Here is a 21,294-nt window from a genome sequence, read left to right on the forward strand (position 1 = left end):
GCGGTGGCTGCGCATGCGCTGGTTTCTAAATTCTCTTAAATGGATCTTTGGAAAATGCTGACCATGCTATGAAAGTAAATGGAGGAGAGACACAGATACGAGACCCCCTGTCATGAACAGCCGGGGGAGTCACTCAGAAATCCCCCGTGCTGGCCACCAATATGTCACGATCGGGGGGTAACAAGCGGGTAACACCCCTCCTTTATACCTCCCGACCGACAGACAGAGCACGTGACGCGCTCTCTAGCGCCCCTCTTATAGTCAGGCCAATTAAGGAATTGCCCGAAAATAAGCAAGGAGACCGCTATTCTCCTGTGCAGATGATTGAAGGGCTCCCGGTGAGAGTGAGGTATATATTCCCCCGACCTCCGCGGATGGGATATATAAAAACCTCCTCCAATCTCCCCGGCTGCCCCACAATGATCCTTGGCACAAACTCGCTGCCACCAACCGATTTACGGTAACTATTCGCCGAACACACAGGCGTGGGATTCAAGATCGAGATAACAGAACAGCCCAAGACTAATTATATAATTTAATTGGCCTAAGCCACACTAGAAACTACAATATATACAATAGGGGATCTACAGAATATACATACGTCAGAGTACAGTTACAAATATAGCATGGTTTACAAACAGGCATACAATTCAAGCAGTTACCTTGTGCGTCTGGCCACAGGGGGGCGCCGTAGACCAGGTTTCCAGGAACTCCCTCACAGGTCTTTCCCGACCAGGCCCCCGAGCAAAGAACAAGCCAAAATGTCCGAACTGGGGATATCAACCTGGTCATATCCCTGTCCCCCCCTACCTTTGTGACCTCACAGGGAAGCACTGCCACTCCCCCGGCTTTGAGTCAGAGTAATATTCCCAAGGGAATTATTAATCATAAACTTTGCCTGGGAATGTCGTAGGCGGACGCCAATGCTCTCATTTTGACAGTTATGAGTTTAGCTGCAAAACGAGAGGACTCATGACTTGTCTGCTAGTTCCCCACTGGCCGATATCACGCCTGGGGTACTTCCCAAGGTCCTATTTCCCTACAAAATATGGGCTAGCACCGTCCGCTTGCAGAGAAGTCATTTTTATGCGTGCCATATTTATATGAAATATGGCTCACGAGATATTAACCATATTTTACCGGAGTCGGTCTGGTGGCTTCCAAAGCCTGGTAATGAGATAGCAGCTCCTCTTACAGGGTCACGGCAGGGGGTCATCCTTTGTCCATTGTTCACAGCTCATCTAATCTCCATATCACAGGAGATAGCCTTTTGATGTGACACCTTCTCAGATGTTGGACATTGAGAAGAAGGGAGGGGGGGGCTCCCACGGAGTGATGAGAGCGATTATGACTGGACATCATAATTCCCCTTGATATCCCAGGATATTCCTCACATCCCCCTCCTCTAGGACCATGGTAACAGTAACAGACACTGTTTTTGAGATAAATGGGGTCAATTTCTGGTAACACATTCTCTATCCTCTCGGAATAGACATTTACCACCTATACTTTGGAGTGGTAATGAGCCCCCCCATCCCTCCCCACTGCACAACAGCAGCAAGAGGATATCAGAGGGCTTGTTTTTCTTAGTCCTTTCCTCTTAATCATGTTGCAGATGGGTTTGGGTCTGGATTCTTGGACCCCCACTTGGCTGCTGCATGGGTGCGCACGGAAAAGTGATGTACGGACCCATATTAAGCTCACATACTGCTCAAACAAACAGGAGCTGGGTGTATATATATATATATATATATATATATATATATATCTATATATATATACACACATACATATATATACATACATACATACATACATACATACATACATACATATACATACATACACACACATGTACATATACACACACATACATACACTAGCTGTACTACCCGGCTTCGCCCGGGTTAGTAACTGTTGTTAACAAAATAGAATGTATTAACATTCCCGGGATAGAATGTATACATGGAATGTATTAACGCCCGGGATAGTAACTGTCACTTTCCCTGTGTCTGTCTATCTCTGTCACTCTCTTTCCCTGTGTGTGTGTCTGTCTCTTTCAGTCTCTTTCCCTGTGTGTGTGTCTATCTCTGTCTCTTTCAGTCTCTTTCCCTGTGTGTGTGTCTATCTCTGTCTCTTTCAGTCTCTTTCCCTGTGTGTGTGTCTATCTCTGTCTCTTTCAGTCTCTTTCCCTGTGTCTATCTCTGTCTCTTTCAGTCTCTTTCCCTGTGTCTATCTCTGTCTCTCTTTCAGTCTCTTTCCCTGTGTCTGTCTGTCTCTCTTTCACCCTCTTTCCCTGTCTGTGTCTGCCTCTTTCCCTGTCTGTGTCTGCCTCTTTCCCTGTCTGTGTCTGCCTCTTTCCCTGTCTGTGTCTGCCTCTTTCCCTGTCTGTGTCTGCCTCTTTCCCTGTCTGTGTCTGCCTCTTTCCCTGTCTGTGTCTGCCTCTTTCCCTGTCTGTGTCTGCCTCTTTCCCTGTCTGTGTCTGCCTCTTTCCCTGTCTGTGTCTGCCTCTTTCCCTGTCTGTGTCTGCCTCTTTCCCTGTCTGTGTCTGCCTCTTTCCCTGTCTGTGTCTGCCTCTTTCCCTGTCTGTGTCTGCCTCTTTCCCTGTCTGTGTCTGCCTCTTTCCCTGTCTGTGTCTGCCTCTTTCCCTGTCTGTGTCTGCCTCTTTCCCTGTCTGTGTCTGCCTCTTTCCCTGTCTGTGTCTGCCTCTTTCCCTGTCTGTGTCTGCCTCTTTCCCTGTCTGTGTCTGCCTCTTTCCCTGTCTGTGTCTGCCTCTTTCCCTGTCTGTGTCTGCCTCTTTCCCTGTCTGTGTCTGCCTCTTTCCCTGTCTGTGTCTGCCTCTTTCCCTGTCTGTGTCTGCCTCTTTCCCTGTCTGTGTCTGCCTCTTTCCCTGTCTGTGTCTGCCTCTTTCCCTGTCTGTGTCTGCCTCTTTCCCTGTCTGTGTCTGCCTCTTTCCCTGGCTGCATTGTGACACGCCAACATTCCATATAAGGGCGTGGCTGCGCATTCTTCTGAAGTTCTGGCTGCACTGTGGCTCCCAGCTCCATTCGCTTTAATGGAGGCAGGTTTTTGGTGCATAACTGTAAAGCACGGGGTTAAAATTTCCCTTCAAAACATAGCCTATGACGCTCTCGGGGTCCAGAAGTGTGAGTGTGCAAAATTTTGTGGCCTCAGTGAGCTCTATGGATATCGGTGAGACGGTCAGGGCACGTGTCAAACATAGAATCCGGCCACCCGTGATGTACAATAAGAACAAGCGCCAAGGGAACAGACTCCAGGTATTAAATCTATCCTCACGGGTGCTCACTGTGGCTCAGGTAGAGGTCCTTTCGCGTGGTCTGACTTTTTCTCCCTCTAATTCTTTCCACCTTTTTTCGGCTTTGAAGGATCTTAATCTATTCTCGCGGAAATTAACTCTCAAAAAACATTTTTATAAAGCGGAATGCTGGGTCCGACAACCAGGTGGAAAGAGAGGCCATACAAAATCTTGAGGATCTACTTCAGGAACAGGAGACCCCGACAACAGGTATGTTAACAGGTGCTTTCTTACCAAAGTCGACAAAGAAGGGAATTTTGTTACTTACCGTAAATTCCTTTTCTTCTAGCTCTTATTGGGAGACCCAGACGATTGGGTGTATAGCACTGCCTCCGGAGGCCACACAAAGCAATTACACTAAAAAGTGTAAGGCCCCTCCCCTTCTGGCTATACACCCCCAGTGGGATCACTGGCTCACCAGTTTTAGTGCAAAAGCAAGAAGGAGGAAAGCCAATAACTGGTTTAAACAAATTCTCTCCGAGTAACATCGGAGAACTGAAAACCGTTCAACATGAACAACATGTGTACCCGCAAACAAACCAACAATCCCGAAGGACAACAGGGCGGGTGCTGGGTCTCCCAATAAGAGCTAGAAGAAAAGGAATTTACGGTAAGTAACAAAATTCCCTTCTTCTTCAGCGCTCTATTGGGAGACCCAGACGATTGGGACGTCCAAAAGCTGTCCCTGGGTGGGTAAAGAAATACCTCATGTTAGAGCTGCAAGACAGCCCTCCCCTACGGGGAGGCAAATGCCGCCTGCAGGACTCTTCTACCTAGGCTGGCGTCCGCCGAAGCATAGGTATGCACCTGATAATGTTTGGTGCAAGTGTGCAGACTCGACCAGGTAGCTGCCTGGCACACCTGTTGAGCCGTAGCCTGGTGTCGTAATGCCCAGGATGCACCCACGGCTCTGGTAGAATGGGCCTTCAGCCCTGATGGAACCGGAAGCCCAGCAGAACGGTAGGCTTCAAGAATTGGTTCTTTGATCCATCGAGCCAGGGTGGCCTTAGAAGCCTGCGACCCTTTGCGCTTACCAGCGACAAGGACAAAGAGTGCATCCGAACGGCGCAAGGGCGCCGTGCGGGAAATGTAGATTCTGAGTGCTCTCACCAGATCTAACAAATGTAAATCCTTCTCATACCGATGAACTGCATGAGGACAAAACGAAGGCAAAGAGATATCCTGATTAAGATGAAAAGAGGATACCACCTTCGGGAGAAACTCCTGAATGGGGCGCAGCACAACCTTGTCCTGGTGGAAGACCAGGAAGGGAGCCTTGGATGATAGTGCTGCCAGCTCAGACACTCTCCGAAGAGATGTGATCGCTACCAGAAAAGCCACTTTCTGTGATAGTCTAGAAAGTGAAACCTCCCTCAGAGGCTCGAAGGGCGGCTTCTGGAGGGCAACTAGTACCCTGTTCAGATCCCATGGATCTAACGGCCGCTTGTACGGGGGTACGATATGGCAAACCCCCTGTAGGAACGTGCACACCTTAGGAAGGCGTGCCAAACGCCTCTGAAAAAAGACGGATAGCGCCGAGACCTGACCTTTAAGGGAGCCGAGCGACAAACCTTTTTCTAACCCAGATTGCAGGAAAGAAAGAAAGGTAGGCAATGCAAATGGCCAGGGAGACACTCCCTGAGCAGAGCACCAGGATAAGAATATCCTCCACGTTCTGTGGTAGATCTTAGCGGACGTGGGCTTCCTAGCCTGTCTCATGGTGGCAACGACCCCTTGGGACAATCCTGAAGACGCTAGGATCCAGGACTCAATGGCCACACAGTCAGGTTCAGGGCCGCAGAATTCCGATGGAAAAACGGCCCTTGGGACAGTAAGTCTGGTCGGTCTGGGAGTGCCCACGGTTGGCCGACCGTGAGCTGCCACAGATCCGGATACCACGCCCTCCTCGGCCAGTCTGGGGCGACAAGTATGACGCGGCTGCAATCGGATCTGATCTTGCGTAGCACTCTGGGCAAGAGTGCCAGAGGTGGAAACACATAAGGGAGCCGGAACTGCGACCAATCTTGCACTAGGGCGTCTGCCGCCAGCGCTCTTTGATCGCGAGACCGTGCCATGAAGGTTGGGACCTTGTTGTTGTGCCGTGACGCCATTAGGTCGACGTCCGGCACCCCCCAGCGGCGACAGATTTCCTGAAACACGTCTGGGTGAAGGGACCATTCCCCTGCGTCCATGCCCTGGCGACTGAGGAAGTCTGCTTCCCAGTTTTCTACGCCCGGGATGTGAACTGCGGATACGGTGGAGGCTGTGGCTTCCACCCACATCAGAATCCGCCGGACTTCCTGGAAGGCTTGCCGACTGCGTGTCCCCCCTTGGTGGTTGATGTATGCCACCGCTGTGGAGTTGTCCGACTGAATTCGGATCTGCCTTCCTTCCAGCCACTGCTGGAAGGCTAGTAGGGCAAGATACACTGCTCTGATTTCCAGAACATTGATCTGAAGGGTGGACTCCTGCTGAGTCCACGTACCCTGAGCCCTGTGGTGGAGAAAGACTGCTCCCCACCCTGACAGACTCGCATCTGTCGTGACCACCGCCCAAGACGGTGGTAGGAAGGATCTTCCCTGTGATAATGAGGTGGGAAGAAGCCACCACTGCAGAGAGTCTTTGGCCGTCTGGGAAAGGGAGACTTTCCTGTCCAGGGATGTTGACTTCCCGTCCCGTTGGCGGAGAATGTCCCATTGAAGTGGACGCAGATGAAACTGCGCAAACGGAACCGCTTCTATTGCCGCCACCATCTTCCCGAGGAAGTGCATGAGGCGTCTTAAGGAGTGCGACTGACTTTGAAGGAGAGCCTGCACCCCAGTCTGTAGAGACCGCTGCTTGTCCAGCGGAAGCTTCACTATCGCTGAGAGAGTATGAAACTCCATGCCAAGATACGTTAGTGATTGGGTCGGTGACAGATTTGACTTTGGGAAGTTGATGATCCACCCGAACGCCTGGAGAGTCTCCAGTGCAACATTCAGGCTGAGTTGGCATGCCTCTTGAGAGGGTGCCTTGACCAGTAGATCGTCCAAGTAAGGGATCACAGAGTGTCCGTGAGAGTGCAAGACTGCTACCACTGCCGCCATGATCTTGGTGAACACCCGAGGGGCTGTCGCCAGACCAAACGGCAGAGCTACGAACTGAAGATGGTCGTCTCCTATCACGAAGCGTAGAAAGCGTTGGTGCTCTGTAGCAATCGGCACGTGGAGATAAGCATCTTTGATGTCTATTGATGCTAGGAAATCTCCTTGAGACATTGAGGCAATGACTGAGCGGAGGGATTCCATCCGGAACCGCCTGGCGTTCACATGCTTGTTGAGCAGTTTTAGGTCCAGAACAGGACGGAAGGAGCCGTCCTTTTTTGGAACCACAAAGAGATTGGAGTAAAATCCTCGCCCCCGTTCCTGAGGGGGGACAGGGATCACGACTCCTTCTGCTCTTAGAGAGTCCACCGCCTGCAGCAGGGCATCTGCTCGGTTGGGGTGTGGGGAGGTTCTGAAGAACCGAAGTGGAGGCCGAGAACTGAACTCGATTCTGTACCCGCGAGACAAAATGTCTGTTACCCACCGGCCTTTGACCTGTGACAGCCAAATGTCGCAAAAGCGGGAGAGCCTGCCACCGACCGAGGATGCGGAGGGAGGAGGCCGAAAGTCATGAGGTAGCCGCTTTGGAAGCGGTTCCTCCATTTGCTTTCCTGGGGCGTGAGTGAGCCCGCCAGGAATCAGAGCTCCCTTGTTCTTTCTGAGTCCTTTTGGACGAGGAGAATTGGGCCTTGCCCGAGCCTCGAAAGGACCGAAACCTCGACTGCCACTTTTTCTGTTGAGGTTTACTTGCTCTGGGCTGTGGTAAGGAAGAGTCCTTACCCTTGGACTGTTTTATGATTTCAGCCAATGGCTCACCAAACAGTCTGTCTCTAGATAATGGCAAGCTGGTTAAGCATTTTTTGGAACCAGCATCTGCTTTCCAGTCCTTTAACCACAAGGCTCTGCGCAAAACCACAGAATTGGCGGACGCCATAGCGGTACGGCTCGTAGATTCTAGGACAGCATTGATAGCATAGGTCGCAAACGCAGACATTTGCGAAGTTAGGGACGCCACTTGCGGCACTGCTGGATGCATGATAGCATCCACCTGTGCTAAACCAGCTGAAATAGCTTGGAGTGCCCACACGGCCGCGAATGCTGGAGCAAACGACGCGCCGATAGCTTCATAGACAGATTTCAACCAAAGGTCCATCTGTCTGTCGTTGGCATCTTTAAGTGAAGCGCCATCCTCTACTGCGACTATGGATCTAGCCGCAAGCTTGGAAATTGGGGGATCCACCTTTGGACACTGGGTCCAGCGTTTGGCCACCTCAGAGGGAAAAGGATAACGGGTATCCTTAGAACGTTTAGAAAAACGCTTGTCTGGATGAGCGTCGTGTTTCTGGATCGATTCTCTGAAGTCAGAGTGGTCCAAAAAAGCACTTAATTTACGCTTGGGTCTTTCCCAGCGAGCTCGCTTAGGCTGCCTGGGACTGTCATCTGAGTCAGAGACTTCAGCCTGTGATGCTTGAGACCCCCTTGAAGTACGGATTAGTTCCAACTGAGGGGGACCGGAGAGCATAGACACAGCAGTGTCCATGGTCTGAGTAACTGGCCTGGACTGCAAGGTCTCCAGGATTTTAGTCATAGTCACAGACATTTTATCAGCAAAAACTGCAAAGTCTGTCCCCGTCACCGGGGCAGGGTTCACAGGCGTCTCTGCCTGGGCCACTACCACCATAGGCTCTGGCTGACGAAGTGCCACTGGGACTGAACATTGCACACAATGTGAGTCATTGGAGCCTGCTGGTAGATCAGCCCCACATGCAGTACAAACAGTGTACACAGCCTGTGCCTTGGCACCCTTGCGTTTTGCGGATGACATGTTGCTGCCTCCTCAGAGCAGTACAGGGTGTCCAGCCAAGAAGCGACCTTACAGTGCAACTATATATATATATGGTACCAAGAAAAAAGTACACTAATATAACACTGAGGCACTAGTGGGGCCAGCACTAAAGTGCAGCTTACCGCCCGCTTAGGAGCGGGTGTGTGGGCGCCGAAATCCCTTTAGTCTGGGTCTCCCAGAGCCTGCTGCCTTTCCCCAGCCAGACCGCATGTGTAATGGCTGCCGGCGTCCTTGTGGAGAGGGGGGGCGGGCCCTGGGCGTATACAGACGAAGAGCGGGAAGCCTGCTTCCCACTGTGCCTAGTGAGAGGGCTGGAGCATGTAAATAAAGCTCCAGCCCTCGGCGCTGCCCATTGAGCAGCGTCTCTCCCCTACCCTGATTGACAGGGTGGGGGCGGGAACGAAGCGGCGCTAGGCCGCAGAAGCCGGGGGCTAAAGTTAGAAGCGCCGCCGCCGTAAAAGCGCGGTCGGCGCAAAGTCCCCGGCGCACCACAAGTCGCAGCTGCGCCGCCGCTCCAGTAGCGGTCGGCGCAGTAGTTCCCAACATGTAACGTCACTCAGCAAAGCTGCAGTGACCTAACCCCAGCGCACAGCGCTACTGTCCCCGGCGCACTATAACGCTCAGCAAGCCTTGAGAGTGTCCGTGCCTGCCGGGGACACAGAGTACCTGAAAGTTGCAGGGCCTTGTCCCTGAACGGCACTCCCGCTCCAAATCCAGCAGGTTCTCTGGGTCTGTGGATGGAGCCCGGCCTCAGGGCTTGGGGGCCGGCAAGATCCCACTTCCACAGAGCCCTCCAGGGGATGTGGAAGGAAAACAGCATGTGGGCTCCAGCCCCTGTACCAGCAATAGGTACCTCAACCTTACAAGCACCACCACGGGTGAGAAGGGAGCATGCTGGGGGCCCCATATGGGCCCTCTTTTCTTCCATCCGATATAGCCAGCAGCTACTGCTGACTACAAACAGTGGAGCTATGCGTGGATGTCTGACCTCCTTCGCACAAAGCAGAAAACTGGTGAGCCAGTGATCCCACTGGGGGTGTATAGCCAGAAGGGGAGGGGCCTTACACTTTTTAGTGTAATTGCTTTGTGTGGCCTCCGGAGGCAGTGCTATACACCCAATCGTCTGGGTCTCCCAATAGAGCGCTGAAGAAATTCCCCCCATTGTCAATTAGCCCTGCAATTGATATATTCACTAAAATGATCAGTGAGGACTTTAAAAAGATCCCGACTAATCGGAGGGTCGACAATCTAACCCCTCCTCAAAGGATGGCTTTGATTGAATTGCAGGGCTTTCGTGATATTGTGATAAAACCCGCTGACAAGGGGGGGAATACTGTGGTGCTTTCCTGTGACAAATATGAACACGAAGTCCTTAGACAACTCCGTGACAGGAACACTTACAAGAGACTTCCCTCCAACCCACCCCCTGACTGTGTTTTCTACTGAACTCACCGCGATATTACGAAGGGCTCTGGATACCGGTCTGATCAATAAAAAAATGTTTGACGGATTGTGTAAAAAATGTCCCAGAGTTCCCACATTCTATATATTGCCCAAAATCCACAAAGATGCTGTCAATTCGCCTGGGCATCCGATTGTGTCCGGCATAGAGGGTTTATGTGATCCAATCTGTAAATTTATAGATTATCATTTAAAATCTTTAGTTGAGACATTACCCTCCTATGTCCAGGACACTACGGACGTCCTCAGGCGCATTGATGGCATCTTTTTGGAGGATGACATGATCCTTGTTACAGCAGACGTTGAGAGCCTCTACACGTGTATATCTCACACAGATGGAATACGAGCTGTCCGTTTCTTTCTTGAAGTGTCCGGTCGGAGTGGCGTTTTGAGTGAGTTGATAATCGAGCTGCTCGAGTTCGCCCTGTCACACAACTTCTTTGTCTTCAAAGATGTCTATTACTTACAGCAACGCGGCACTGCCATGGGCGCGGCCTGTGCGCCCTCGTATGCTGGCCTCTTCCTGGGGTACTTGGAGAGGCTGATTTTTGCAGACGAGGGCTCCAGGCTTAGCGCCCATGTGCAGTGCTGGTTAAGATACATAGATGACGTTTTGTTTGTGTGGCAGGGCTCAGCTGAGCAGCTCGACCTATTTATGGGGCAGCTAAACATCAATGACTGTAATATCAAACTCCCCTACAAAAGTAGCAGATGCAGGATCGATTTCCTTGACATTATGATCAAGCAGGATCAGAGGGGATCGATCCAGACGGACGTTTTCCGCAAGGAGACGTCCGTCAATGCACTGCTACACGCTTCATCTGACCATAAACCCTCAACGATTCGCGCCATTCCGACCGGGCAGTATTTGAGGATGAAACGGATTTGCTCTTCCAACGGTAGTTTTGAGGCTCAGTCGGCTGATCTCAGGGATCGATTCCGTGAAAGGGGCTACAGCGGTAGAAGTATCAGGGCTGGCTATAATCGGGCCAAGAAGACCTCCCGGCTGCAACTACTCACGGATACTCCAAAGAAGCAGGCACAACACGATATCACGGTGAGATTCATTGGAACACATAACCAGGAGTGGGGGACTATGCGTCAGATTTTGAAGAGGCATTGGCCGGTTCTAATGACTGACAGGGCATTAACCGAAATTCTTGCCCTGGATCCCTTAATGACCTCCAGGAGAGCAAGAAATTTGAAGGACCTTTTGGTCCAGAGTCACTATGTTCCACCCCGAGTGACCCCATTTGGGTCTCTCAGACCTCCACAGGGGTGCTTCCCTTGTGGCCACTGTGTGGCTTGCAGCAATGTCCTTCGGAGCAACACATTTTGCCCATCCGATGGACGGAAGACCTATAACATCAAGCATTACATCACATGTGGAACCACACATGTGGTGTATTTTGCTACATGTACGTGCCCCCTGACCAATGTGGGACTCACCTCCCGGGAGCTCCGCATTAGGGTCAGGGAGCACGTGAGGGACATTGATGCGGCCAAAACAGAGGAAGATCCGACAATACTCAAAACACTGCCTAGGCACTTTAGATCACACCACTCCTGCGACCCCTCAAAATTAAAGATAAGGGGAATTGATGTGATAACAGGGGGGAATCAGAGGTGGCGATCTCTCAAGAAACGCCTGGCGCAGTGTGAGACCAAGTGGATAGTGACTTTGGACACACTGGTTCCCAAAGGTTTAAATGAATCAGTGAGTTACGCTCCTTTTTTATAGGTACAATATGACACTGACTATATACACTTCTTTCTCTCTCCTGGGGACCATTGAATTCCATGACATCTGGTCTATGTGGCCTTAGTTATGCATATCTTACTCCATGTGTAATTTAATTGTATATTGATACTGTGAATTTGCCATTTGTTCCCCTCACCTGCATCCTCTGTCTTTTTAACCTTTTAACTTTCTTAAACTTCTTATTTACTCGTGCATCTCTCCCTGAAGTTCAGGCTTATGTAACTTGTATATGTCCTTTTATTAATAGGACATAGAAATTAACCATATGACCGCCATGTGAAAGAAGGGAATTTTGTTTACTTACCGTAAATTCCTTTTCTTCTAGCTCCAATTGGGAGACCCAGACAATTGGGTGTATAGCTATGCCTCCGGAGGCCACACAAAGTATTACACTAAAAGTGTAAAGCCCCTCCCCTTCTGCCTATACACCCCCCGTGCACACGGGCTCCTCAGTTTTGGTGCAAAAGCAAGAAGGAGGAAAAAAAAATTGGTTTAAAGTAAATTCAATCCGAAGGAATATCGGAGAACTGAAACCATTCAACATGAACAACATGTGTACACAAAAAACAGGGGCGGGTGCTGGGTCTCCCAATTGGAGCTAGAAGAAAAGGAATTTACGGTAAGTAAACAAAGAAGGGAATTTTGTTACTTACCGTAAATTCCTTTTCTTCTAGCTCCTATTGGGAGACCCAGACGATTGGGTGTATAGCACTGCCCTCCGGAGGTCACACAAAGCATTACACTAAAAAGTGTAAGGCCCCTCCCCTTCTGGCTATACACCCCCAGTGGGATCACTGGCTCACCAGTTTTAGTGCAAAAGCAAGAAGGAGGAAAGCCAATAACTGGTTTAAACAAATTCACTCCGAAGTAACATCGGAGAACTGAAAACCATTCAACATGAACAACATGTGTACCCGAAAAACCACCAAAAATCCCGAAGGACAACAGGGCGGGTGCTGGGTCTCCCAATAGGAGCTAGAAGAAAAGGAATTTACGGTAAGTAACAAAATTCCCTTCTTCTTCGGCGCTCCATTGGGAGACCCAGACGATTGGGACGTCCAAAAGCTGTCCCTGGGTGGGTAAAGGAATACCTCATGTTAGGGCTGCAAAGACAGCCCTCCCCTACGGGGAGGCAACTGCCGCCTGCAGGACTCTTCTACCTAGGCTGGCGTCCGCCGAAGCATAGGTATGCACCAGATAATGTTTGGTGAAAGTGTGCAGACTCGACCAGGTAGCTGCCTAGCCCACCTGTTGAGCCGTAGCCTGGTGTCGTAATGCCCAGGACGCACCCACGGCTCTGGTAGAATGGGCCTTCAGCCTTGATGGAACCGGAAGCCCAGCAGAATGGTAGGCTTCAAGAATCGGTTCTTTGATCCATCGAGCCAGGGTGGCTTTGGAAGCCTGCGACCCTTTGCGCTTACCAGCGACAAGGACAAAAAGTGCATCCGAGCGACGCAGGGGCGCCGTGCGGGAAATGTAGATTCTGAGTGCTCTCACCAGATCCAACAAATGTAGATCCTTTACATACAGATGCACTGCATGCGGATAAAAGGAAGGCAAGGAGATATCCTGATTAAGGTGAAAAGAGGACACCACCTTAGGGAGAGACTCCTGAATGGGACGCAGCACTACCTTGTCCTGGTGGAACACCAGGAAAGGAGCTTTGCATGACAGCGCTGCTAGTTCAGACACTCTCCGAAGAGACGTGACCGCTACCAGAAAGGCCACTTTCTGTGAGAGTCGAGAAAGTGACACATCCCTCAGGGGCTCGAAAGGCGGCTTCTGGAGAGCAACAAGGCCCTTGTTTAGATCCCACGGATCTAACGGCCTCCTGTACGGAGGTACGATATGACACACCCCCTGCAGGAACATGCACACCTGAGAAAGTCGTGCTAGACGCTTCTGAAAAAACACGGATAGTGCCGAGACTTGCCCTTTAAGGGAGCCGAGCGACAAGCCCTTTTCCAACCCAGCTTGCAGGAAGGAAAGAAAGACAGGTAACGCGAATGGCCAGGGAGATACTCCTTGTGCAGAGCACCAGGATAAGAAAATCTTCCACGTTCTGTGGTAGATCTTAGCAGACGTGGACTTCCTAGCCTGTCTCATGGTGGCAACGACCCCTTGGGATAATCCTGAAGACGCTAGGATCCAGGATTCAATGGCCACACAGTCAGGTTCAGGGCCGCAGAATTCCGATGGAAAAACGGCCCTTGGGACAGTAAGTCTGGACGGTCTGGTAGTGCCCACGGTTGGCCGACCGTGAGATGCCACAGATCCGGGTACCACGACCTCCTCGGCCAGTCTGGGGCGACGAGTATGACGCGGCCGCAATCGGATCTGATCTTGCGTAACACTCTGGGCAAGAGTGCCAGAGGTGGAAACACATAAGGGAGCCGGAACTGCGACCAATCTTGCACCAAGGCGTCTGCCGCCAGAGCTCTTTGATCGCGAGACCGCGCTATGAAGGTCGGGACCTTGTTGTTGTGCCGAGACGCCATTAGGTCGACGTCCGGCACCCCCCAGCGGCGGCAGATTTCCTGAAACACGTCCGGGTGAAGGGACCATTCCCCTGCGTCCATGCCCTGGCGACTGAGGAAGTCTGCTTCCCAGTTTTCTACGCCCGGGATGTGAACCGCTGATATGGTGGATGCTCTTTCCTCCACCCACATCAGAATCCGCCTGACTTCCTGGAAGGCTTGCCGACTGCGTGTCCCTCCTTGGTGGTTGATGTATGCCACCGCTGTGGAGTTGTCCGACTGAATTCGGATCTGCTTTCCTTCCAGCCACTGCTGGAAGGCTAATAGGGCAAGATACACTGCCCTGATTTCCAGAACATTGATCTGAAGGGTGGACTCCTGCTGAGTCCACGTCCCTTGAGCCCTGTGGTGGAGAAAAACTGCTCCCCACCCTGACAGACTCGCGTCTGTCGTAACCACTGCCCAGGATGGGGGCAGGAATGATCTTCCCTGCGTTAATGAGGTGGGAAGGAGCCACCATAGCAGAGAATCCTTGGCCGTCTGAGAAGAAGGGAATTTTGTTACTTACCGTAAATTCCTTTTCTTCTAGCTCCTATTGGGAGACCCAGACGATTGGTGTATAGCACTGCCTCCGGAGGCCACACAAAGCATTACACTAAAAAGTGTAAGGCCCCTCCCCTTCTGGCTATACACCCCCAGTGGGATCACTGGCTCACCAGTTTTAGTGCAAAAGCAAGAAGGAGGAAAGCCAATAACTGGTTTAAACAAATTCACTCCGAAGTAACGTCGGAGAACTGAAAACCGTTCAACATGAACAACATGTGTACCCGAAAAACCACCAAAAATCCCGAAGGACAACAGGGCGGGTGCTGGGTCTCCCAATAGGAGCTAGAAGAAAAGGAATTTACGGTAAGTAACAAAATTCCCTTCTTCTTCGGCGCTCCATTGGGAGACCCAGACGATTGGGACGTCCAAAAGCTGTCCCTGGGTGGGTAAAGAAATACCTCATGTTAGAGCTGCAAAGACAGCCCTCCCCTACGGGGAGACAACTGCCGCCTGCAGGACTCTTCTACCTAGGCTGGCGTCCGCCGAAGCATAGGTATGCACCTGATAATGTTTGGTGAAAGTGTGCAGACTCGACCAGGTAGCTGCCTGGCACACCTGTTGAGCCGTAGCCTGGTGTCGTAATGCCCAGGACGCACCCACGGCTCTGGTAGAATGGGCCTTCAGCCCTGATGGAACCGGAAGCCCAGCAGAACGGTAGGCTTCAAGAATTGGTTCTTTGATCCATCGAGCCAGGGTGGCCTTGGAAGCCTGCGACCCTTTGCGCTTACCAGCGACAAGGACAAAGAGTGCATCCGAGCGGCGCAGGGGCGCCGTGCGGGAGATGTAGATTCTGAGTGCTCTCACCAGATCCAACAAATGTAGATCTTTTTCATACCGATGAACTGCATGCGGATAAAAGGAAGGCAAAGAGATATCCTGATTAAGGTGAAAAGATGATACCACCTTAGGGAGAAACTCCTGAATGGGGCGCAGCACTACCTTGTCCTGGTGGAACACCAGGAAAGGAGCTTTGCATGACAGCGCTGCTAGTTCAGACACTCTCCGAAGAGACGTGACCGCTACCAGAAAGGCCACTTTCTGTGAGAGTCGAGAAAGTGACACATCCCTCAGGGGCTCGAAAGGCGGCTTCTGGAGAGCAACAAGGACCTTGTTTAGATCCCACGGATCTAACGGCCGCCTGTACGGAGGTACGATATGACACACCCCCTGCAGGAACGTGCGCACCTGAGAAAGTCGCGCTAGACGCTTCTGAAAAAACACGGATAGTGCCGAGACTTGCCCTCTAAGGGAGCCGAGCGACAAGCCCTTTTCCAACCCAGATTGCAGGAAGGAAAGAAAGACAGGTAACGTGAATGGCCAGGGGGATACTCCTTGTGCAGAGCACCAGGATAAGAAAATCTTCCACGTTCTGTGGTAGATCTTAGCAGAAGTGGACTTCCTAGCCTGTCTCATGGTGGCCACGACCCCTTGGGGTAATCCTGAAGACGCTAGGATCCAGGACTCAATGGCCACACAGTCAGGTTCAGGGCCGCAGAATTCCGATGGAAAAACGGCCCTTGGGACAGTAAGTCTGGACGGTCTGGTAGTGCCCACGGTTGGCCGACCGTGAGATGCCACAGATCCGGGTACCACGACCTCCTCGGCCAGTCTGGGGCGACGAGTATGACGCGGCCGCAATCGGATCTGATCTTGCGTAACACTCTGGGCAAGAGTGCCAGAGGTGGAAACACATAAGGGAGCCGGAACTGCGACCAATCTTGCACTAAGGCGTCTGCCGCCAGAGCTCTTTGATCGCGAGACCGCGCTATGAAGGTCGGGACCTTGTTGTTGTGCCGAGACGCCATTAGGTCGACGTCCGGCACCCCCCAGCGGCGGCAGATTTCCTGAAACACGTCCGGGTGAAGGGACCATTCCCCTGCGTCCATGCCCTGGCGACTGAGGAAGTCTGCTTCCCAGTTTTCTACGCCCGGGATGTGAACTGCTGATATGGTGGATGCTCTTTCCTCCACCCACATCAAAATTCGCCTGACTTCCTGGAAGGCTTGCGGACTGCGTGTCCCTCCTTGGTGGTTGATGTATGCCACCGCTGTGGAGTTGTCCGACTGAATTCGGATCTGCTTTCCTTCCAGCCACTGCTGGAAGGCTAATAGGGCAAGATACACTGCCCTGATTTCCAGAACATTGATCTGAAGTGTGGACTCCTGCTGAGTCCACGTCCCTTGAGCCCTGTGGTGGAGAAAAACTGCTCCCCACCCTGACAGACTCGCGTCTGTCGTGACCACTGCCCAGGATGGGGGCAGGAATGATCTTCCCTGTGATAATGAGGTGGGAAGAAGCCACCATTGCAGAGAGTCCTTGGCCGTCTGAGAAAGGGAGACTTTCCTGTCCAGGGAAGTTGTCTTCCCGTCCCATTGGCGGAGAATGTCCCATTGAAGTGGGCGCAGGTGAAACTGCGCGAACGGGACTGCCTCCATTGCTGCCACCATCTTCCCTAGGAAGTGCATGAGGCGCCTTAAGGGGTACGACTGACCCTGAAGGAGAGACTGCACCCCTGTCTGTAGTGACCGCTGCTTGTCCAGCGGAAGCTTCACTATCGCTGAGAGAGTATGAAACTCCATGCCAAGATACGTTAGTGATTGAGTCGGTGCCAGGTTGGACTTTGAAAGAAGGGAATTTTGTTACTTACCGTAAATTCCTTTTCTTCTAGCTCCTATTGGGAGACCCAGCCGATTGGGTGTATAGCTACTGCCTCCGGAGGCCACACAAAGCATTACACTAAAAAGTGTAAGGCCCCTCCCCTTCTGGCTATACACCCCCAGTGGGATCACTGGCTCACCAGTTTTAGTGCAAAAGCAAGAAGGAGGAAAGCCAATAACTGGTTTAAACAAATTCACTCCGAGTAACATCGGAGAACTGAAAAACCGTTCAACATGAGCAACATGTGTACCCGAAACAACCCAAAAAATCCCGAAGGACAACAGGGCGGGTGCTGGGTCTCCCAATAGGAGCTAGAAGAAAAGGAATTTACGGTAAGTAACAAAATTCCCTTCTTCTTCGTCGCTCCATTGGGAGACCCAGACGATTGGGACGTCCAAAAGCTGTCCCTGGGTGGGTAAAGAAATACCTCATGTTAGAGCTGCGAAGACAGCCCTCCCCTACGGGGAGGCAACTGCCGCCTGCAGGACTCTTCTACCTAGGCTGGCGTCCGCCGAAGCATAGGTATGCACCTGATAATGTTTGGTGAAAGTGTGCAGACTCGACCAGGTAGCTGCCTGGCACACCTGTTGAGCCGTAGCCTGGTGACGTAATGCCCAGGAAGCACCCACGGCTCTGGTTGAATGGGCCTTCAGCCCTGATGGAACCGGAAGCCCAGCAGAACGGTAGGCTTCAAGAATTGGTTCCTTGATCCATCGAGCCAGGGCGGCCTTAGAAGCCTGCGACCCTTTGCGCTGACCAGCGACAAGGACAAAAAGTGCATCCGAACGGCGCAAGGGCGCCGTGCGGGAAATGTAGATTCTGAGTGCTCTCACCAGATCTAACAAATGTAAATCCTTCTCATACCGATGAACTGCATGAGGACAAAACGAAGGCAAGGAGATATCCTGATTAAGATGAAAAGAGGATACCACCTTCGGGAGAAACTCCTGAATGGGGCGCAGCACTACCTTGTCCTGGTGGAAGACCAGGAAGGGAGTCTTGGATGACAGCGCTGCCAGCTCAGACACTCTCCGAAGAGATGTGATCGCTACCAGAAAAGCCACGTTCTGGGATAGTCTAGAAAGTGAAACCTCCCTCAGAGGCTCGAAGGGCGGCTTCTGGAGGGCAACTAGTACCCTGTTCAGATCCCATGGATCTAACGGCCGCTTGCACGGGGGAACGATATGGCAAACCCCCTGTAGGAACGTGCACACCATAGGACGGCGTGCCAAACGCCTCTGAAAAAAGACGGATAGCGCCGATACCTGACCTTTAAGGGAGCCGAGCGACAAACCTTTTTCTAACCCAGATAGCAGGAAAGAAAGAAAGGTAGGCAATGCAAATGGCCAGGGAGACACTCCCTGAGCAGAGCACCAGGATAAGAATATCCTCCACGTTCTGTGGTTCTTAGCGGACGTGGGCTTCCTAGCCTGTCTCATGGTGGCAACGACCCCGTGGAATAATCCTGAAGACGCTAGGATCCAGGACTCAATGGCCACACAGTCAGGTTCAGGGCCGCAGAATTCCGATGGAAAAACGGCCCTTGGGACAGTAAGTCTGGTCGGTCTGGTAGTGCCCACGGTTGGCCGACCGTGAGCTGCCACAGATCCGGATACCACGCCCTCCTCGGCCAGTCTGGGGCGACGAGTATGACGCGGCTGCAATCGGATCTGATCTTGCGTAGCACTCTGGGCAAGGGTGCCAGAGGTGGAAACACATAAGGGAGCCGGAACTGCGACCAATCTTGCGCTAGGGCGTCTGCCGCCAGCGCTCTTTGATCGCGAGACCGTGCCATGAAGGTTGGGACCTTGTTGTTGTGCCGGGACGCCATTAGGTCGACGTCCGGCCTTCCCCAGCGGCGACAGATTTCCTGAACACGTCCGGGTGAAGGGACCATTCCCCTGCGTCCATGCCCTGGCGACTGAGGAAGTCTGCCTCCCAGTTTTCTACGCCGGGGATGTGAACTGCGGATATGGTGGAGGCCGTGGCATCCACCCACATCAGAATCCGCCGGACTTCCTGGAAGGCTTGCCGACTGCGTGTCCCCCCTTGGTGATTGATGTATGCCACCGCTGTGGAGTTGTCCGATTGAATTCGGATCTGCTTTCTTTCCAGCCACTGCTGGAAGGCTAGTAGGGCAAGATACACTGCTCTGATTACCAGAACATTGATCTGAAGGGTGGACTCCTGCTGAGTCCACGGACCCTGAGCCCTGTGGTGGAGAAAAACGCTCCCCACCCTGACAGACTCGCGTCTGTCGTGACCACCGCCCAAGACGGTGGTAGGAAGGATCTTCCCTGTGATAATGAGGTGGGAAGAAGCCACCACTGCAGAGAGTCCTTGCCGTCTGTGAAAGGGATACTTTCCTGTACAGGGATGTTGACTTCCCGTCTCATTGGCGGAGAATGTCCCATTGAAGTGAACGCAGATGAAACTGCGCAAACGGAACCGCCTCCATTGCCGCCACTATCTTCCCGAGGAAGTGCATGAGGCGTCTTAAGAAGTGCGACTGACCTTGAAGGAGAGTCTGCACCCCAGTCTGTAGTGACCGCTGCTTGTCGAGCGGAAGCTTCACTACCGCTGAGAGGGTATGAAACTCCATGCCAAGATACGTTAGTGATTGGGTCGTGACAGGTTTGACTTTGAGAAGTTGATGATCCACCCGAACGTCTGGAGAGTCTCCAGCGCAACATTCAGGCTGAGTTGGCATGCCTCTTGAGAGGGTGCCTTGACAAGTATATCGTCCAAGTAAGGGATCACAGAGTGTCCCTGTGAGTGCAAGACTGCTACCACTGCCGTCATGACCTTGGCGAACACCCGTGGGGCTGTCGCCAGCCCGAATGGCAGAGCTACGAACTGAAGCTGGTCGTTTCCTATCACGAAATGTAGAAAAACATTGGTGCTCTGTAGCAATCGGCACGTGGAGATAAGCATCTTAGATGTCTATTGATGCTAGGAAATTTCCTTGAGACATTGAGGCAATGACGGAGCGGAGGGTATCATCCGGAACCGCCTGGCCTCCACGTGCTTGTTGAGCAGTTTTAGGTCCAGAACGGAACGGAAAGAGCCATCCTTGTTTGGCACCACAACCAGATTGGAGGAAAACCGTGTCTTGTTCCTGAAGAGGAACCGGGATTACCACTCCTTCTGCCTGCAGAAGAGCATCTGCTCGGTGGGGAGGTGGGGACGTTCTGAAGAATCGAGTCGGAGGACGAGAACAGAACTCTGTCCTGTGCGCGTGGGCACACTGTCCCTCACCCACCGGTCTGTGACCTGTGGCAGCTAAATGTCGCCAAAGGCGAGCGAGTCTGCCATCAACCGCGGATGCGGAAAGATGAGAGAGCTGAGAGTCATGAGGAGACCGCCTTGGTAGCGGTTCCTCCGGCTGCCTTCCTTGGGCGTGATTGAGCCCGGCCGGCAGCTGAGCCCCTCTGAGGCTTTTCAGCCCTTTTGGACGAGGACAATTGGGACCTGCCCGAGCCTGGGAAGGACCGAAACCTCGGCTGTCCTTCCAGGACAGCATTAATAGGGTAAGTCGCAATGCAGACATTGCGAGGTTACGGACGCCCCTACGGCACAGATGTACTTGTGCTCAAGACCAGCTGCGCAAGAACAGCTGAAAAGCTTAGGGTGCCCATACGGCTGTGAATGCCGGAGCAACCGACACGCCGATAGCCTCACAGACAGATTTCAACCAGAGTCCATCTGTCTGTCAATGGCATCTGTAAGTGAAGTCCCATCTCCACTTCAACTATGGCTCTAGCCGCAAGCCTGGAGATTGGAGAATCCACCTTTGGACCCTGGGTCCAACGCCTGACCACGTCAGGGGGAAAGTGATAACGTGTATCCTTAATACGTTTGGAGAAAACGCTTATCTGGGAAGCGTGGTGTTCCTGGACTGCTTCTCTGCAGTCAGCGTGGCCAGAACAATACTCAATATACGTTTGAGCTTGAAATGGGACTTCTCCTGCTGTGAAGCTGACTCCTCCGCTGGGGGAGCTGAGGGAGAAAAGATCCAACATTCCATTGATGGACGCTATAGGATCATTCCTTATGGCGTCACCATCCGGTGTATCCGGAGTGAG

General features: G+C 52.2%; 1 protein-coding gene across 2 annotated transcripts in view; it reads right to left on the bottom strand.

Annotated features, from left to right (window-relative positions):
- The window catches only part of MIGA2 (mitoguardin 2), a 171,166-nt gene that overhangs the window by 111,929 nt on the left and 37,943 nt on the right, over positions 1 to 21,294 (bottom strand). The window lies entirely within an intron of this gene.

This window comes from Anomaloglossus baeobatrachus, chromosome 9 (assembly GCF_048569485.1).
Source record: "Anomaloglossus baeobatrachus isolate aAnoBae1 chromosome 9, aAnoBae1.hap1, whole genome shotgun sequence".
Classification (NCBI taxonomy): domain Eukaryota; kingdom Metazoa; phylum Chordata; class Amphibia; order Anura; family Aromobatidae; genus Anomaloglossus; species Anomaloglossus baeobatrachus.